Source organism: Pleurodeles waltl, chromosome 2_2 (genome assembly GCF_031143425.1).
Source record: "Pleurodeles waltl isolate 20211129_DDA chromosome 2_2, aPleWal1.hap1.20221129, whole genome shotgun sequence".
Lineage (NCBI taxonomy): Eukaryota > Metazoa > Chordata > Amphibia > Caudata > Salamandridae > Pleurodeles > Pleurodeles waltl.
This window is the reverse complement of record NC_090439.1, coordinates 1,095,044,385-1,095,059,749: the sequence shown is the minus strand read 5'-3', so window position 1 is coordinate 1,095,059,749 and position 15,365 is coordinate 1,095,044,385.

Genomic DNA, 15,365 nt, shown 5'->3' with positions numbered 1-15,365 from the left:
TTGTCACTGTAATTGCTAATACACTATTTCGAAATCACAGACAGACTCCAGATTGTTTTGAGCCTTAAGGGTGTTTATTTAAGTGCTCAATATTGGAGGGTGCTGTAAAATGGTGAGGGGTGATGGTGGAGGAATGTCCATGGCAGAGTCTAGTCTATCAGTCTCACAGGTGAATTGTCCAAAGGGGCCAAGGAAGTGGTGCAGGGGCAGTTTGAGGATGGACAGGGTGACAAGGTGGGACAAAAGGATGACATTCAGGGCAGTCTCATTTCTTGGTGGGGGTCTTGGCATCGTTCTCTTTCTTTGTCCTGGATCTCAGGGACCGTTTGCGGGGTGGTTCTCCATCTGCAGGGGGTTGGGTGCTGGTGTGGTGGTCCTGTGGCGGTGCCACCTGTCCACTAGCACCGGCAGAGGTGGTGGGCAGTTCATCGTCCAGGCTAGTGTCAGGGGCCCCTTGTTGTGCCACAGTGTCCCTCCTGGTGTTGAGGACTTCCTTCAGCACCCCTACGATGGTGCCTAGGGTGGAGTTGATGGATCTGAGTTCCTCCCTGAAGCCCAAATTCTGTTCCTCCTGCAGCCGCTGGGTCTCCTGAAACTTGGCCAGTACCTTTGCCATCGTCTCCTAGGAATGATGGTACGCTCCCATGATGTTGGAGAGGGCCTCGTGAAGAGTGGGTTCCCTGGGGGGCCTCCCCCTGTCGCACAGCAGCCCTCCCAGTTCCCCTGTTTCCCTGGGCCTCTGTCCCCTGAACGGTGTGCCCACTGCCACTGCCCCCAGGTCCCTGTTGTTGTTGGGGTGGTGGGTTGGCCTTGGTTCCCTGTAGTGGTGGACACACTGCTGATTGACGTGTCCTGGGGACAGAGGTATGGGGCCTCTGGGTGGGTGCTGTGCTGGTGTTTCCAGAGGGGGGAAGCTCTGTGGTGGCCTGTGTGAGGGGAACCGACTGTCCTGAGGTCCCAGATGGGCCGGGCTGGTCGTCTACATCCAGTTGGACAGAGCTACTGTCATCACTGTGGGCCTCTTCTGTTGGTAGTGTGGACATGCCTGGACCCTCCAGTGCGGTGACGTTGGGTAGGGGTCCTGCAGGGGTGTAAAAGCATGATTATTGCATCTGTGTGTACCATGGTGTGCAATGGGTGGGTGACCGTGTACCCCAGTGCTTGCATTCCTGTGTGGGACCTTGTGTGATGATGGTTTAGGGGGGTGTATGGGTATGTGCAGTGGCCATGCATTGGTGATGGGTATGCATGCTTTGGTGTTGCATGCAGGGCTTGGGTTTGGGATGTGTGGTTTGTGATAGTGGGACATGTGTGAGGAGTTGGAGTGATGGGGGTGAGGGCGAGGGTGGGGGTATGGGATGGCATGCAGGTAGGGTGGGGGTTGTAATAGTTAAGGTTTGACTTACCAGAGTCCATTCCTCCAGCTACTCCTTCGAGGCCCTCAGGATGCAGAATCGCCAAGACTTGCTCCTCCCATGTTGTTAGTTGTAGGGGAGGAGGTGGGGGTCCGCCGCCAGTCCTCTGTACCGCAAGGTGGTGTCTGGATACCACTGCACGCACCTTCCCCCGTAGGTCGTTCCACCTCTTCCTGATGTCATCCTTATTTCTTGGGTGCTGTCCCACTGCGTTGACCCTGTCCACTATTCTGCGCCATAGCTCCATCTTCCTAGCTATGGAGGTGTGCTGCACCTGTGATCCGAATAGCTGTGGCTCTACCCGGATGATTTCCTCCACCATGACCCTGAGCTCCTCCTCAGAGAACCTGGGGTGTCTTTGCCGTGCCATGGGGTGGTGTGGGTGGTGTTGGGGGTGGTGTGTGTTATGATATGTGGGGTGATATTCAGTGGTGTGTTGTGTGAGGTGCATGGATGTTATGTGGGTGATGGTGTTGTGTGCCTGTGGATGCCTGGTTATAGATTGTGGTGTCTCTCTGTGGCCTTTTGTGGGTGATGTGGGTGTGTGTTTTATATTGTATATGGTGTGTGGGAGTGGTGTGTGTATGTGTATCAGGTGTGTGTATTTGGAATTGTCCAATGTGGTAGTGTTTTGTAAATGTGTGTGTATTTTGGGCGCGGCGGTGTGTACCGCCAATGGAATACCGCAGTTGAAATGGATTCATGGGTCGTGATAGTGTGGGCATATTTCTGTTGGTGTGATGGTGGAGGTTCTTTTTTCGCCAGTTTATCACTGACCTTTGATGTGGCAGACTTGCATGGGTATCTGAATTTTGGCAGATTCCAAGCAGTGGGTCATAATAGCTGTGGCAGATTTCCACGGCCGCGGTGGTGTGTTGGCGGTCTTCTGCACGGCGGTAAGCATCTTTTACCGCCAATGTTGTAATGACCCCCTTTGATTGCTTTTTAAGACTTAAGACACTTGATATCACTTTTCAGTGATATCTCTACATTTACTGATTGCATCTTTGATCGTTTTGACCTGCATTTATCCAGGTAAATATTATATATTTTTCTAAACACTGTGTAGTGTATTTTTGTGGTGCTATTTGGTGGTATTGTATGATTTATTGCACAAATACTTTACACATTGCCTTCTAAGTTAAGCCTGACTGCTCAGTGCCAAACTACCAGAGGGTGGGCACAGGATAATTTGGATTGTGTGTGACTTACCCTGACTAGAGTGAGGGTCCTAGCTTGGACAGGGGGTAACCTGACTACCAGCCAAAGACCCCATTTCTAATATTAGTGATCAGCGGTGAAGATAGGACTTGTATTTGAGCAGTGACATACAGTAGCTAAGTATTTCACTACTTACCCACAGTTGAAGGTCAACTTGATTTTTATCTCTTTTTGCAATTTCGTTTCTTCCTGTCAATTTTTTGACCAAAATCCTCACTCAACATGTCTCAGGCTGGGTCTCAAGCTGGAGATTTTGACCTGGCCCTGTTGGAGACATATACTGTCAAACAGCTCAGAGGGTTCTGCAGGGATATGGGAGTACCCACCCTAGGTGGCTCCAGAAAGGAGGAATTTCAAAAGGCTCTGAGGGCCTGGCAGAATCCCATTCAGGGGAGAATGCTGAGGAGGAGGAGCCAGAAGATGGCTCCCCAGAGTATTTTGTGCCATCAGTGGATGTTACAATTGCAACTGTGCCCCCTGCCAAAACAGGGAGCAGTGTCTCTGATCAAGGCCTGATCGCAGAGGAAAGGAGAGAGGAGAGAGAGTTTCAGTTGCAAATGGCAAGGCTAAAAATTGAGGCTCAGCAGGAGGAAAGGAGGGCAGAGAGAGAAGCCAAGCAAGCTGAGGCTGAAAGAGCAGCCAAACAGATTGAAGCTGAGAGAACTGAAGCTGCAGCTGAGAGAGCCTTGGCTGAGAAAAAATGTTTGTTGGCTCATGAACTGAGTCTCAAGGAGCTGGAGCTCAAGGCGAGACAGTCTGAGTCCAGCAGTGATGGTGGCAGCATACATGCAGGACCTGTTGGGGAGAAAAAGGTTTGTATACCCAAGAATGTGGTGCCAAGTTATGTCGTGGGAGATGACATTGACAAGTGGTTGGCTACTATGAAGTTGCACTAAGGGCCCATGGAACCTCTGAGAAGGAATGGGGGGCAGACTTGGGGTTTTATGTACCAGCAGTAGGGGGGGGACACACTTCTTACACTAGCTCCACGTGATCAGAATGTCTGTGCACTCATGAAAGCTGCTTTCCTGGTCAAGTTTAGGCTGACTCCTGAGAAATACCATCAGAGGTTTATGGACAGCACCAAACTTTCCACACAAACTTGTGTAGATTGTTATGATTTCTCCAATGAGGCACTGAATCTATGGGTGTGGGGCAGCAAAGTAGATGATTACAAAGGGTTATATGACTTGATTCTGAGAGAGCATATGCTCAGTATTTCCTTTACAGATTTGTGCCAGCACTTAGTAGATAGCAAGCTACAGTGTCCAAGAAGGCATCTGGGGGGGACACCCACAAAGGTGGTCATGGTTCCCAACAGAAGAAAGAGGGGGGAGAAAAACTTAAAGATAAGGAGTTCTCAAAAGGCCCCCAAAAGAATTCCGGGGGGGGGGTGGTAACCATTCCTCTTCTAGTTTTGGGAAGAAGCCAGGGTACTTTGATAGAACATTAGGGAAATTCATCCCCAAAGGCCTAGAGTGCTGCCAGCATGGACACTCTAAGGGTGACTCCCAGTGTTCCAAGAGAGCACAGTCCACCACTGGACACACACCTGGGTTGGCTAGTGTAGCGCTTGGGGGGGAGACAGTCCCAGTTAGCTTTGGGGGGCAGGCAGAGGTTTCCCTGGGAGAAAGAAAGATGGTGCCTACAGCCCACATGCCAGAAAATACTTTAAAGTATAGGCAGTGGTTCACCATTGATGGGCAAAGGGTGGAGGCTCTGCGTGACACAGGAGCCAGTATGACTACTGTCAAGAGTCATCTGGTGTCAGCAGAGCAGATAGTCCCTAATACATTCCACCAGGTCATAGTCGCTGACAATTGTGAGAGTCACTTAGCGGTGGCTCTGGTTCCCTTTGAGTGTGGGGGGGGCAGTCTCTGGTACTCTGAAAGTAGCTGTGAGTCCTGCCATGCCGGTAGATTGTCTGTTAGGCAATGATCTTGAGCTTACTGCCTGGAAGGTGGTATAGCTCAGATGCCACCTGGAAATGTTAGGTTTGCCTCAGTAGGTCTGCATGACCACACGGTCCATGGCTGCCCGGGAAGGGAGTCAGGGGCGTCTGGAGCCTGGAACAATGGCCCAGACAGCTGCAAAGAGGAAGGGCAAGAGGCGTGGGAAACCCACCTCAGATGTTCCCATGGTGGTGGACGGGCCCCTGAGGAGGAGGAGGCCCCTGAGCCAACTGGGGAGGACACAGCTGACCTGGGCAACCTACCTGAACTTGCTGGCTGGCAAGTAGAGGGTGGGCCAACCAGGGCAGAATTCTGCAAGGCACAGAAGGAATGCCCCATCCTTGAGGGTCTGAGGCAACAGGCCGCATTCCAAGCAGCAGGTGACGCCTCTGGCACTCACCATATTTACTGGCAGAATGATCTCCTTTACAGTGCGCCTAAGGTTCCAGGTCCTGGGGCAGCATGTGTGCTGGTGGTCCCCCAGTGTTACCGGGCCTTCCTACTAGGTCTGGCTCATGCCATTCCCCTGGCAGGACATCTGGGCCAAAACAAGACCTTTAACAGGCTTGTCACCCACTTCCATTGGCCCAGAATAAGGGTAGCCTCAGATAATTTCTGCAGAGCTTGCCCCACCTATCAGGGTAATGGAAAGACAGGGAAAAAGCTTAAGGCTCCCCTGATCCCACTCCACGTTGTTGGCACACCCTTTGAAAGAGTGGGCATCGACATTGTTAGTCCCTTGGACCCCAAAACTGCCTTGGGCAACAGGTTTATCCTGGTTTTGGTGGACCATGCCACCCGCTATCCAGAGGCAATCCCTCTGAGAACAGTGACTGCACCGGTGGTGACCAGAGCCCTGCTGGGAATATTTACCCGTGTAGGATTTCCAAAGGAAGTTGTGTCTGAAAGGGGCACAAATTTCATGTCTGCATACATGAAGTCCATGTGGGATGAGTGTGGGGTGACCTACCAGTTTACCACCCCTTATCATCCTCAATCCAATGGGCTTTTTGAGAGATTCAACAAGACCCTTAAAGGCATAATTAATGGCCTGACTGAAGCTATGAAGCGTAAGTGGGAAGTCCTCTTACCGTGCCTGCTGTTTGCTTACAGGGAGGTGCCCCAGAAAGGGGTGGGGTTCATTCCCTTTGAACTTCTCTATGGTCACCCTGTCAGGGGACCACTGAGCATAGTTAAAGAGGGCTGGGAGAAAGCTCCCAAAACACCTCCCCAGGATGTTGTCAGCTACATGCTGGCCCTCCGCAACCAAACCCAACGCTTCTGGGAGCAAGCCAAGAGTAACCTGGAGGCCAGTCAAGAGGTGAGAAGGAGGGGTATGACCAGAAGATCACTCTGGTTGAGTTCTCACCTGGAGACAAGGTTTGGGTGATGGAGCCAGTAGAGCATAGGGCTCTCCAGGACCGCTGGTCTGCCCCGTTTGAGATTAAGGAGCGTAAGGGAGACGCCACTTACCTAGTGGACCTCAAGAACCCTAGGCACCCCTTAAGGGTTCTCCATCACAACAGACTCAAACCTAACTTTGAGAGGTCTGAGGTCAGTATGCTCCTAGTCACAGATGTGGGCATGGAAGAGGAGAGTGAACCTCTCCCCGACCTCCTCTCTGCCAAAGAAGGTGATGGGTCAGTGGAGGGCCATTGGTGATGGGTCATTCTCTCTGACTCCCTGACTCTTGACCAGAGAGGAGACTGCTATGAGTTGTTAGAGCAGTTCTCTTCCTGTTTGCCCTTACTCCTGAACTTACCCATCTATGTGTCCATGATATTGACACGGGAGACAGTCCCCATGTGAAGAATAAAATTTACAGGTTGTCGGATAAGGTAAAGGCCAGCATCAAGGAGGAGGTCTCCAAGATGTTGACCTTAGGGGTTATTGAGAAATCCAGTAGTCCCTGGGCCAGCCCTGTGGTGCTGTTCCTAAGGCTGCTGCCCCTGTTGCGAAGCCAGAACTCCGGTTCTGTTTGGTCTACCGGGGGTCTCAACTGAGTCACACGGACTGACACTCACCCCATCCCCCGAGCTGATGAACTCCTTGACGGACTAGGCGCTGCCAAGTTCCTGAGTACGTTTGAGCTTACATCAGGGTACTAGCAGATCGCCCTGACTGAGGGGGCTAAAGAGAGATCTGCATTTCCACACCTGATGGCCATAACCAGTTCCGGTAAATGCACTTTGGGTTGGGTTGGGTTGAAAAATGCCCCCGCTACCTTCCAACGTTTGTTTAACAGGGTCCTAGCCGGCAAGGATGTCTACTGCGCAGCCTACCTAGATGACATAGCTGTCTATAGTTCCAGCTGAGAGGAACACCTGCTCCACCTCAAGGAGGTGCTTCAGGCTCTGCACCAGGAAGGCCTGACCATCAAGGCTAGCAAGTGCCAGATTGGGCAGGGTTCTGTGGTGTACTTGGGACACCTAGTAGGTGGTGGCAAGGTGCAGCCACTCCAGGCCAAGAATGAGACTATCAAGGCCTGGCAACCACCTAGATCACAGACTGACGTGAGAGCCTTTTTAGGCCTCACCGGATACTACAGCAGATTCGTCAAGGGCTATGGTACCATTGTGTCACCCTTGACATAACTTACTTCCAAAAGCCAACCTAGGTTGGTGAACTCGAAAGAGGCTTGTCAGAAAGCCTTTGATTCTCTAAAGGAAGCCATGTGCACAGAGCTCGTGCTCAAGGCCCCTGACTACTCCCAGGAATTTATTGTGCAGACAGACGCTTCAGAGCATAGCATAGGGAACGTTCTAGCACAGCTAAATGAGGAGGGCTCAGACCAACCAGTAGTCTTTATTAGCAGAAGACTATTACTACGGGAACAGAGGTGGAGTGCTATTGAGAGAGAAGCATTTGCTGTGGTCTGGGCACTGAAGAAGCTGAGACCATACCTGTTAGGGCCTCGCTTCCGGGTTCAGATAGACGACAGGCCCCTCAGATGGCTCACGCAGATGAGGGGTTAGAATCCTAAACTCTTGAGGTGGTCCATTTCCCTACAGGGGATGGACTTTACAGAGGAGCATCGCCCGGGGATTGACCACGCCAATGCTGATGGTCTCTCCAGATGCTTCTGCCTTAGCGATGAGAGCTCCCAGTAGTTTGGGTAGCTCTCCCCACTTTCAGCTGGGGGGGACACATGTTAGACCTGACAGCCTTAGGGTGGTCATCCCTAACTTTTTGCCTGCCTCCCTCAATTTTTTAGACACTGTCTGTGCTGGTTTTAAGACTCTGCACACTGTACTACTGCTAATCAGTGCTAAAGTACATTTGTTCTCTTCCTTTAAACATGGTAACATTGGATCATACCCAATTGGGCCATTTAATTTACCTATAAGTCCGTAGTAGAGTGCACTATGTGTGCCCAGGTTCTGGAGATTAAATGCTACTAGTGGGCCTGTAGCACTGATTGTGCCACCCACTTAAGTAGCCCCTTGACCTTGTCTCAGGCCTGCCATTGCAAGGCCTGTGTGTGCAGTTTCACGGCCAATTCTACTTGGCATTTAAAAGTACTTGCCAAGCCTAAAACTCCCCTTTTTCTACATATGACACCCCTAAGTTGTGCCCTAGGTAACCCATAGAGCAGGGTGCAGTGTAGGCAAAAGGCAGGACATGTACCTAGGTAGTTTACATGTCCTGGTAGTGTAAAACTCCTGAATTTGTTTTTACACTGCTGTGAGGCCTGCTCCCTTCATATGCTAACACTGGGGCTGCCCTTATACATTGTTTGAGTGGTAGCTGCTGATCTGATAGGAGTAGGACTGTCATATTTACTATGGCCAGAATGGAGATATAAAATCCTGCTGACTGGTGAAGTTGGGTTTCATATTATTATTTTAGAAATGCCACTTTTAGAAAGTGAGCATTTCTCTGCACTTGAACATTTCTGTGCCTTACAATCCACGTCTGGCTGGGTTTAGTTGACAGCTCCTTGTGCATTCACTCAGACACACCCCAAACACAGGATACTCAGCCTCACTTGCATACATCTGCATACATCTGCATTTTGAATGGGTCTTCCTGGGCTGGGAGGGTGGAGGTGCTGCTCTCACACAAAGTACTGCCATTCACCGTACTGGGACCCTGGCAGACGGGATTGAACTGAAAGGGGGCCTGGTGCACTTCTAAGCCACTCTTTGAAGTCCCCCCCACTTCAAGGGCACATTTGGGTATGTAAACAGGGCATCTGCCCCTACCAACCCAGACACTTCCTGGAGAAGAAACTTGTAATCAGAACCTGCATCCTGCCAAGAAGAACTGCCTGACTGACCAGGACTCACCTAACTACTTTCTGTGAAGGACTGCTGCCTTGCTGCTGCCCTGCTGCCTTACTGCTCTCTGGCTGAGGAGAAGAAGTGCTCTCCAAGGGCTTGGATAGAGCTTTCCTCCTGTTCCCTGAAGTCTCAGGGCCAAAAAGACTCAGGGCCTCATTCCGACCCTGGCGGTCATGGACCGCCAGGGCCGGGGACGGAGGAAGCACCGCCAACAGGCTAGCGGTGCTTCAGGGGCAATTCTGACCGCGGCGGTAAAGCCGCGGTCAGAAAAGGGAAACCGGCGGTTTCCCGCCAGTTTTCCCCTGCCCCAGGGAATCCTCCACGGCGGCGCTGCAAGCAGCGCCGCCATGGGGATTCCGACCCCCTTCCAGGAAGAGGCTGGCGGGAACGGGTGTCGTGGGCCCCCTTACAGGGCCCCCTTACAGGGCCCCATTAGGATTTTCAGTGTCTGCAAAGCCGACACTGAAAATCGCGACGGGTGCCACTGCACCCGTCGCACACCAGCAACTCCGCCGGCTCCATTCGGAGCCGGCTTTATCGTTGCTGGGGCTTTCCCGCTGGGCGGGCGGTCATTTGACCGCGGTACGGTCTTTTGGCGGTCTCCGCCAGGCGGGCGGCGCCCGCCGCCCGCCGGGGTCGGAATGACCCCCTTAATCTCTTCAAGAAGGACTCCTTGTGCAGCGAAATTCGATGCATGACCTGCCAGAAACAACACACAGCCTGCACCGCAGTGAAAATTTCACCGCACGCTGAACTGGAACGATGCAGCTGGACTTCGCAATGAGAAGATTGACGCAGCACCATCGTAGCGACCGGAAATTCGACGCACGGTTCACTGGATTGACGCATAGCTGAGCCAGAATGACACCCTGCCCGTAGGGCTATCTAGGGCCTACCTTAGGGGTGCCTTACATGTATAAAAAGGGAAGCTTTTGGCCTGGCAAATGGGTACACTGGCCAGGTCGAATTGGCAGTTTAACACTGCACACACAGATACTGCAGTGGCAGATCTGAATCATGTTTATAGGGCTACTCATAAGGGTGGCACAATCAGTGCTGCAGACCAACTAGTAGCATTTGAGTTACCTGCGCTGAAAACCTCTAGTGCAATTTACTAGGGACTCACTAGTAAATCAAATATGCAAATCATGGAAAAGCCAATTACACATGCAATTTTTTGCAGCTCGACTTCCAGAGAAGAATCTACGCAGCGCTTGCTGTGCTGTAGAAAATTCAACACAACGCCCACTGGATCGACGCAGCTCCTGTAACTTCATCCTGCCAGCGCAGAAAATTCACCCACCGTCCCCAGGGCGTCTGGAAACCCCGCAACCTGAAGAGGAACAACGACCGAGCACCAGAAATCAACACACAGCCGCCCCCACACAACGACAGGCCACCAGAACCCCACCTCCTGCTGAAGATCAACCACCCCGCAAGCGGAACCTGAGATCACACAAGAAGATAGAGTAGGATGCCAAGACCCCCGCCAGCATAAGATACCCCCTGATGTCATCCCACTGTCCCACATTGTCACCCTGTCCAACCTTGAACTGCCCCTGCTCCATCCTTCCACAGGCATATGGACAATGCACCTGTGCGACTGAGAACTGGACTCTGCCATGGACATTACTCCACCCCCACCCATCACCGTTTTACTATCATGGACCCATATGCAGCACTTAAAATAAATCACAATTGCACTTCAAAAATCAGGAGTCTGCTTGTATTCTTTACAAATGTATTACACATAACGGTGCAATAATGTTCAGTCACATTGTGATGACAACATACCAATGTCTATAAGCATTAGTCCCTGGTCAAACAAAGCAGCAGTCACGCTGTGGGTCATACAGCTCTGAAAAGGGAAGCGAAAGTCAAAAATCAGTTAAAAGGAACTGGGGGGAAACACAGAAAGTAGAGATGCAGGAGGGCAGAAGTAAATGTAAAAAGGCGTGGGTGATTCTTACCTGTGTGCTACTGAAAATACTGTTGTATAACTGTGTCCCTGTGTTCCGTGTCATCCCCATCGTCTTCCTCCTCTTCACTCTCCACAGGCTCCACAGCTGCTACAACACCACCATCTGGACCATCCTCCTGCAGGAAAGGCACCTGGCGTCGCAATGCAAGATTGTGAAGCATACAGCAGGCCACGATGATATGACACACCTTCTTTGGTGAGTACATTAGGGATCCACCTGTCATATGCAGGCACCTAAACCTGGCCTTCAGGACCCCGAAGGTCCGTTCTATAATCCTCCTAGTTCGCCCATGTGCCTCATTGTAGCGTTCCTCTGCCCTGGTCCGGGGATTCCTCACTGGGGTCAATAGCCAAGGCAGGTTGGGGTAACCAGAGTCACCTATTAGCCCCACACGGTGTCTCTGTAGCTGTTCCATCACATAAGGGATGCTGCTATTTCGCATGACATACGCGTCATGCACTGATCCAGGGAACTTGGCATTTAGAAGGGAGATGTACTGGTCAGCCAAACAGACCATCTGGACATTCATCGAATGGTAATTTTTTCTATTTCTGTACACCTGCTCATCGTCTTTTGGGGGTACTAAAGCCACATGGGTCCCATCAATGGCACCAATGATGTTGGGGATATGTCCAAGGGCATAGAAATCACCCTTCACAGTGGCCAAATCACCCTCCTCAGGGAAAACAATGTATCTCCGCATGTATTTCATCAGGGCAGACAACACTCTGGACAAAACCTTAGAAAACATAGGCTGAGACATCCCTGATGACATGGCCTCTGTTGTCTGAAAAGACCCACTTGCCAAAAAATGGAGTACTGACAGAACCTGCACCAGAGGGGGAATCCCTATGGGTTGGCGGATGGGGGACATCAGGTCAGGCTCCAGCTGGGCACACAGTTCATGTATAGTGGCTCGGTCAAGTCGGTATCGAAGTATAATATGTCGTTCTTCCATTGTCGACAGGTCCACCAGCGGTCGGTACACGGGAGGATTCATCCTTCTCCTCGCAAGTCCCAGCGGACGGTGCCTAGGAAGGACAACATGGAGCACAGAGTCAAGCAACCCACAGGTACATTCACCCAGCTTGCACAGTACACGAATCGCTATGCATTGAAAGGCTTGTATGAGTGGCAATGCAAGGCCTAGGCCTGTGTGACGCAGTAGCAATTAAGCCATGTGGGCCCTTGTAATGGCGGCTGCCTGACCTGAGAAGTGTGACAGTGGGATATGAGGTCAACACGCTGGCGTGGCAGACTGTGGCGGTAGGCGGTTGAAGACCGCAGTGCGAAGGCGCATTGGTTAACATTGAACCCTATGGGTCTCAGGAGCCAATGACGAGGTGCGCCGGCGGTCGCGGTACACACCGCGGCGGTACGCACCGCCGCGGACGTGACCGCCATTTTCTATCTGCTTAACCACTCGAGACCTGACCATCCACAGGAGAGGACCTATACTGCAAGTGCTGCTGTGACCTCGGTCTGGAAGAGACAATGGCTGCTGCGACTGGGGAAAGGGCCCCTGCCTTCACTTCAGAAGAGTTGGAGAAACTTGTGGATGGGGTCCTGCCCCAGTATGCGCTACTCTACGGTCCTCCAGACCAACAGGTAAGTACACTGGGTGCACGTTGAATGGGCTATGCCTGGGTTGTGTATGGTGGATGTAAGATGGTGGGGTGGGGAGCGAATGAGGAGTGCAAGGCACGACTGATGAGAGCATGTGCCACATGGCAGGGTTGGGGAGGGGGGGGCAATCACATCTAACATGCAGAAAAATGATGAAAATTCCTTTCCCACCCTGTACATGTCAAATAGGTCAGCGCCCATCAGAAAGTCGACATTTGGCGTGCCATCGCCAAGGAAGTCCGGGCCCTGGGGGTCCACAACAGACGGGGCACCCACTGCCGAAAGAGGTGGGAGGACATCCGCCGCGGGACCAGGAAGACCGCCGAGTCACTGCTGGGGATGGCCTCCCAACGTAGGAGGGGTGCCAATCGTACCTTGACCCCCCTGATGTCCCGGTTCCTGGCGGTGGCCTACCCCGATTTGGATGGGCGCGTGAGGACATCACAGCAAACACAAGGGGGTGAGTACCAGCACATTCTGCTATCTTTACACGCAGTGGAGGCGTCTGGGTCGGGGAGGAGGGCTGTGGGTGACATTAGGCCAGGGCGCTTTCTGTATCGTAGTCCCCTCCTTTAGGCATGGCCCTGTGCCCCCGCCCCCCACCTCTGTAGGGTGCCAAGGACAGCAATCCATGGTCCAGCATCACCCATGTGTGCATTTGTTGTCCATAGACCTGTTGGCCTAGTCACAAGTACTGAGTAGTGTACCCCGATTGCGCGGCGTAGTGCATGAGGCTCCTGTGTCTGTCCTCTCCGCCAACGGTGTTGACAATGCATGCACTCAACCTGTTTTTATTTCTCCCCCCACCCTTTTTCTTTATCTTCTTGTGCATGTGTGCATTAGCATCATCAGGCGGAGGAAAATTGGCATCGGAGCACGAGGGAGCTGCAACTCACAAGGCCCCGGTGGGCCATGCTTCAGACACCGAGGTCACCAGTGATACGGAGGGCGAGGGGAGCACCACAACGGGGACCCGTGGTGACACCAGCGACACCGACACGTCCTCGGAAGGGAGCTCCCTAGCGGTGGCGGCAACATCCGGGCCCCCTGCCTCTACAGGTACAGCCGCCACCCAGCGCACCAGCTCCGCCCTCCCAGCAGCCCCTCAGCCTTCGCTCCATGCCCGCTCGCCCAAGAAGGCGGGCATCTCCTTCGCCCCAGGCACCTCAGGCCCTGCCCCTGTTACCCCTGCTGCCCTCAGTGAGGAGGTCATTGACCTCCTACAGACCATCATTGTTGGGCAGTCTACCCTTCTGAATGCCATCCAGGGGGTAGAGAGGGAGGTGCATCGGAGCAATGCATACCTGGAGGGCATTCATTCGGGTCAGGCTGCCCATCAACGATCGTTCAATGCTCTGGCCTCAGCACTGACGGCAGCCATTGTCCCTGTTTCCAGCCTCCCTCTTCTAACTGCCTCCACCCTGTCTCTGTCTCCTGTTCCTCAGCCTATCCCATCCACACCATCAGACCAGCCTGCACACACCTCAACACCCAAGGGCAGCTCATCCAGACATAAGCACCACAGATCACACAAGCATTCACCCAAGCAACACCCAGATGCAGACATGGCAACAGTGACTACCACCTCTGTGTCCCCCTCCTCCTCGTCTCCCTCCTCCCTCCCTGTGACGTCTCCACTCACACCTGCATGCACACCACCATCAGCCAGTACTTCCATCACCAGCACACCCTCCAGTACAGTCCGCACACGTGCAGTCACCACCCCCACTGCCATTTACACGTCCCCTGTGTCCTCTCCCACTGTGTCTGTCACCCCCTCTTCCAAGACACACAAACGCAGGCAGCCACCCACCCAACAGCCAACCACCTCACGACAGCCTACGTCACAAGCACCTGCACCCAAAGACAGCACACCTGACTCTCCTACAACCACATCCTCTTCCTCCACTCCCATACCCACTACACCTACCCTTTACATTGGTCCTAAAAAACTTTACCTCTCCAAACTTAACCTCTTTGCCCCACCTGACCCACCCCCTCCATCTGCTAAGAGTCCCAAGAGCACCTCAGCCACCACCAGCCCTGCTTCAAGTGTCACCATTGTGCACGGGTTTTGGAGTCCACCCTTTCCCAGCACTGATACATCGGCCAGCAGCAAGGGGACAGCCAGCCCCCCCCCTGGAAAGAGGACCCGTAAAATCAAGGGCCGCCGCTAGAAGACTGACACGGCTGCCCCCAAGGAGCAAAGTCCTGGGCCGTCACCTGCCACAACATCCAGGGGAGGCAAGGGCCAGAGAGCCTCATCGAAGGAGGGCAAGGGCAGCAGGGCGGAGAAGTCAGCCAGCAGGGGCGCAGACAAGGAGGGCCCCACAAGCCCCATCCCGGGTGTGAGGGAGGACACCCACGGGCCCAGGACTCCGTCAGCGAAGGGTCCAGCAAATGCACGGTCGGAGGGCGACTAAGCAGGGAGTCCTGGCCAGGTCTGGCTCCCTTGAATGACTGGACAAGCACCGCTGAAGAGGGCCCGCCGTGCAGAAAGGCACCGCTGAAGAGGGCCCCGCCGTGAAGAAAGGCACCGCTGAAGAGGGCTCCGCCGAGAAGAAAGGCACCGCTGAACAGGGCCCCGCCGTGAAGAAAGGCACCGCTGAAGAGGGCCCTGCCGTGAAGAAAGGCACCGCTGAAGAGGGCCCGCCGATAAGAAAGGCACCGCTGAAGAGGGCCCCGCCGTGAAGAAAGGCACCGCTGAAGAGGGCCCCGCCGTGAAGAAAGGCACTGCTGAAGAGGGCCCCGCCGAGAAGAAAGGCACCGCTGAACAGGGCCCCGCCGTGAAGACAGGCACCGCTGAACAGGGCCCCGCCGTGAAGAAAGGCACCGCTGAAGAGGGCCCCGCCGAGAAGAAAGGCACCGCTGAACAGGGCCCCGCCG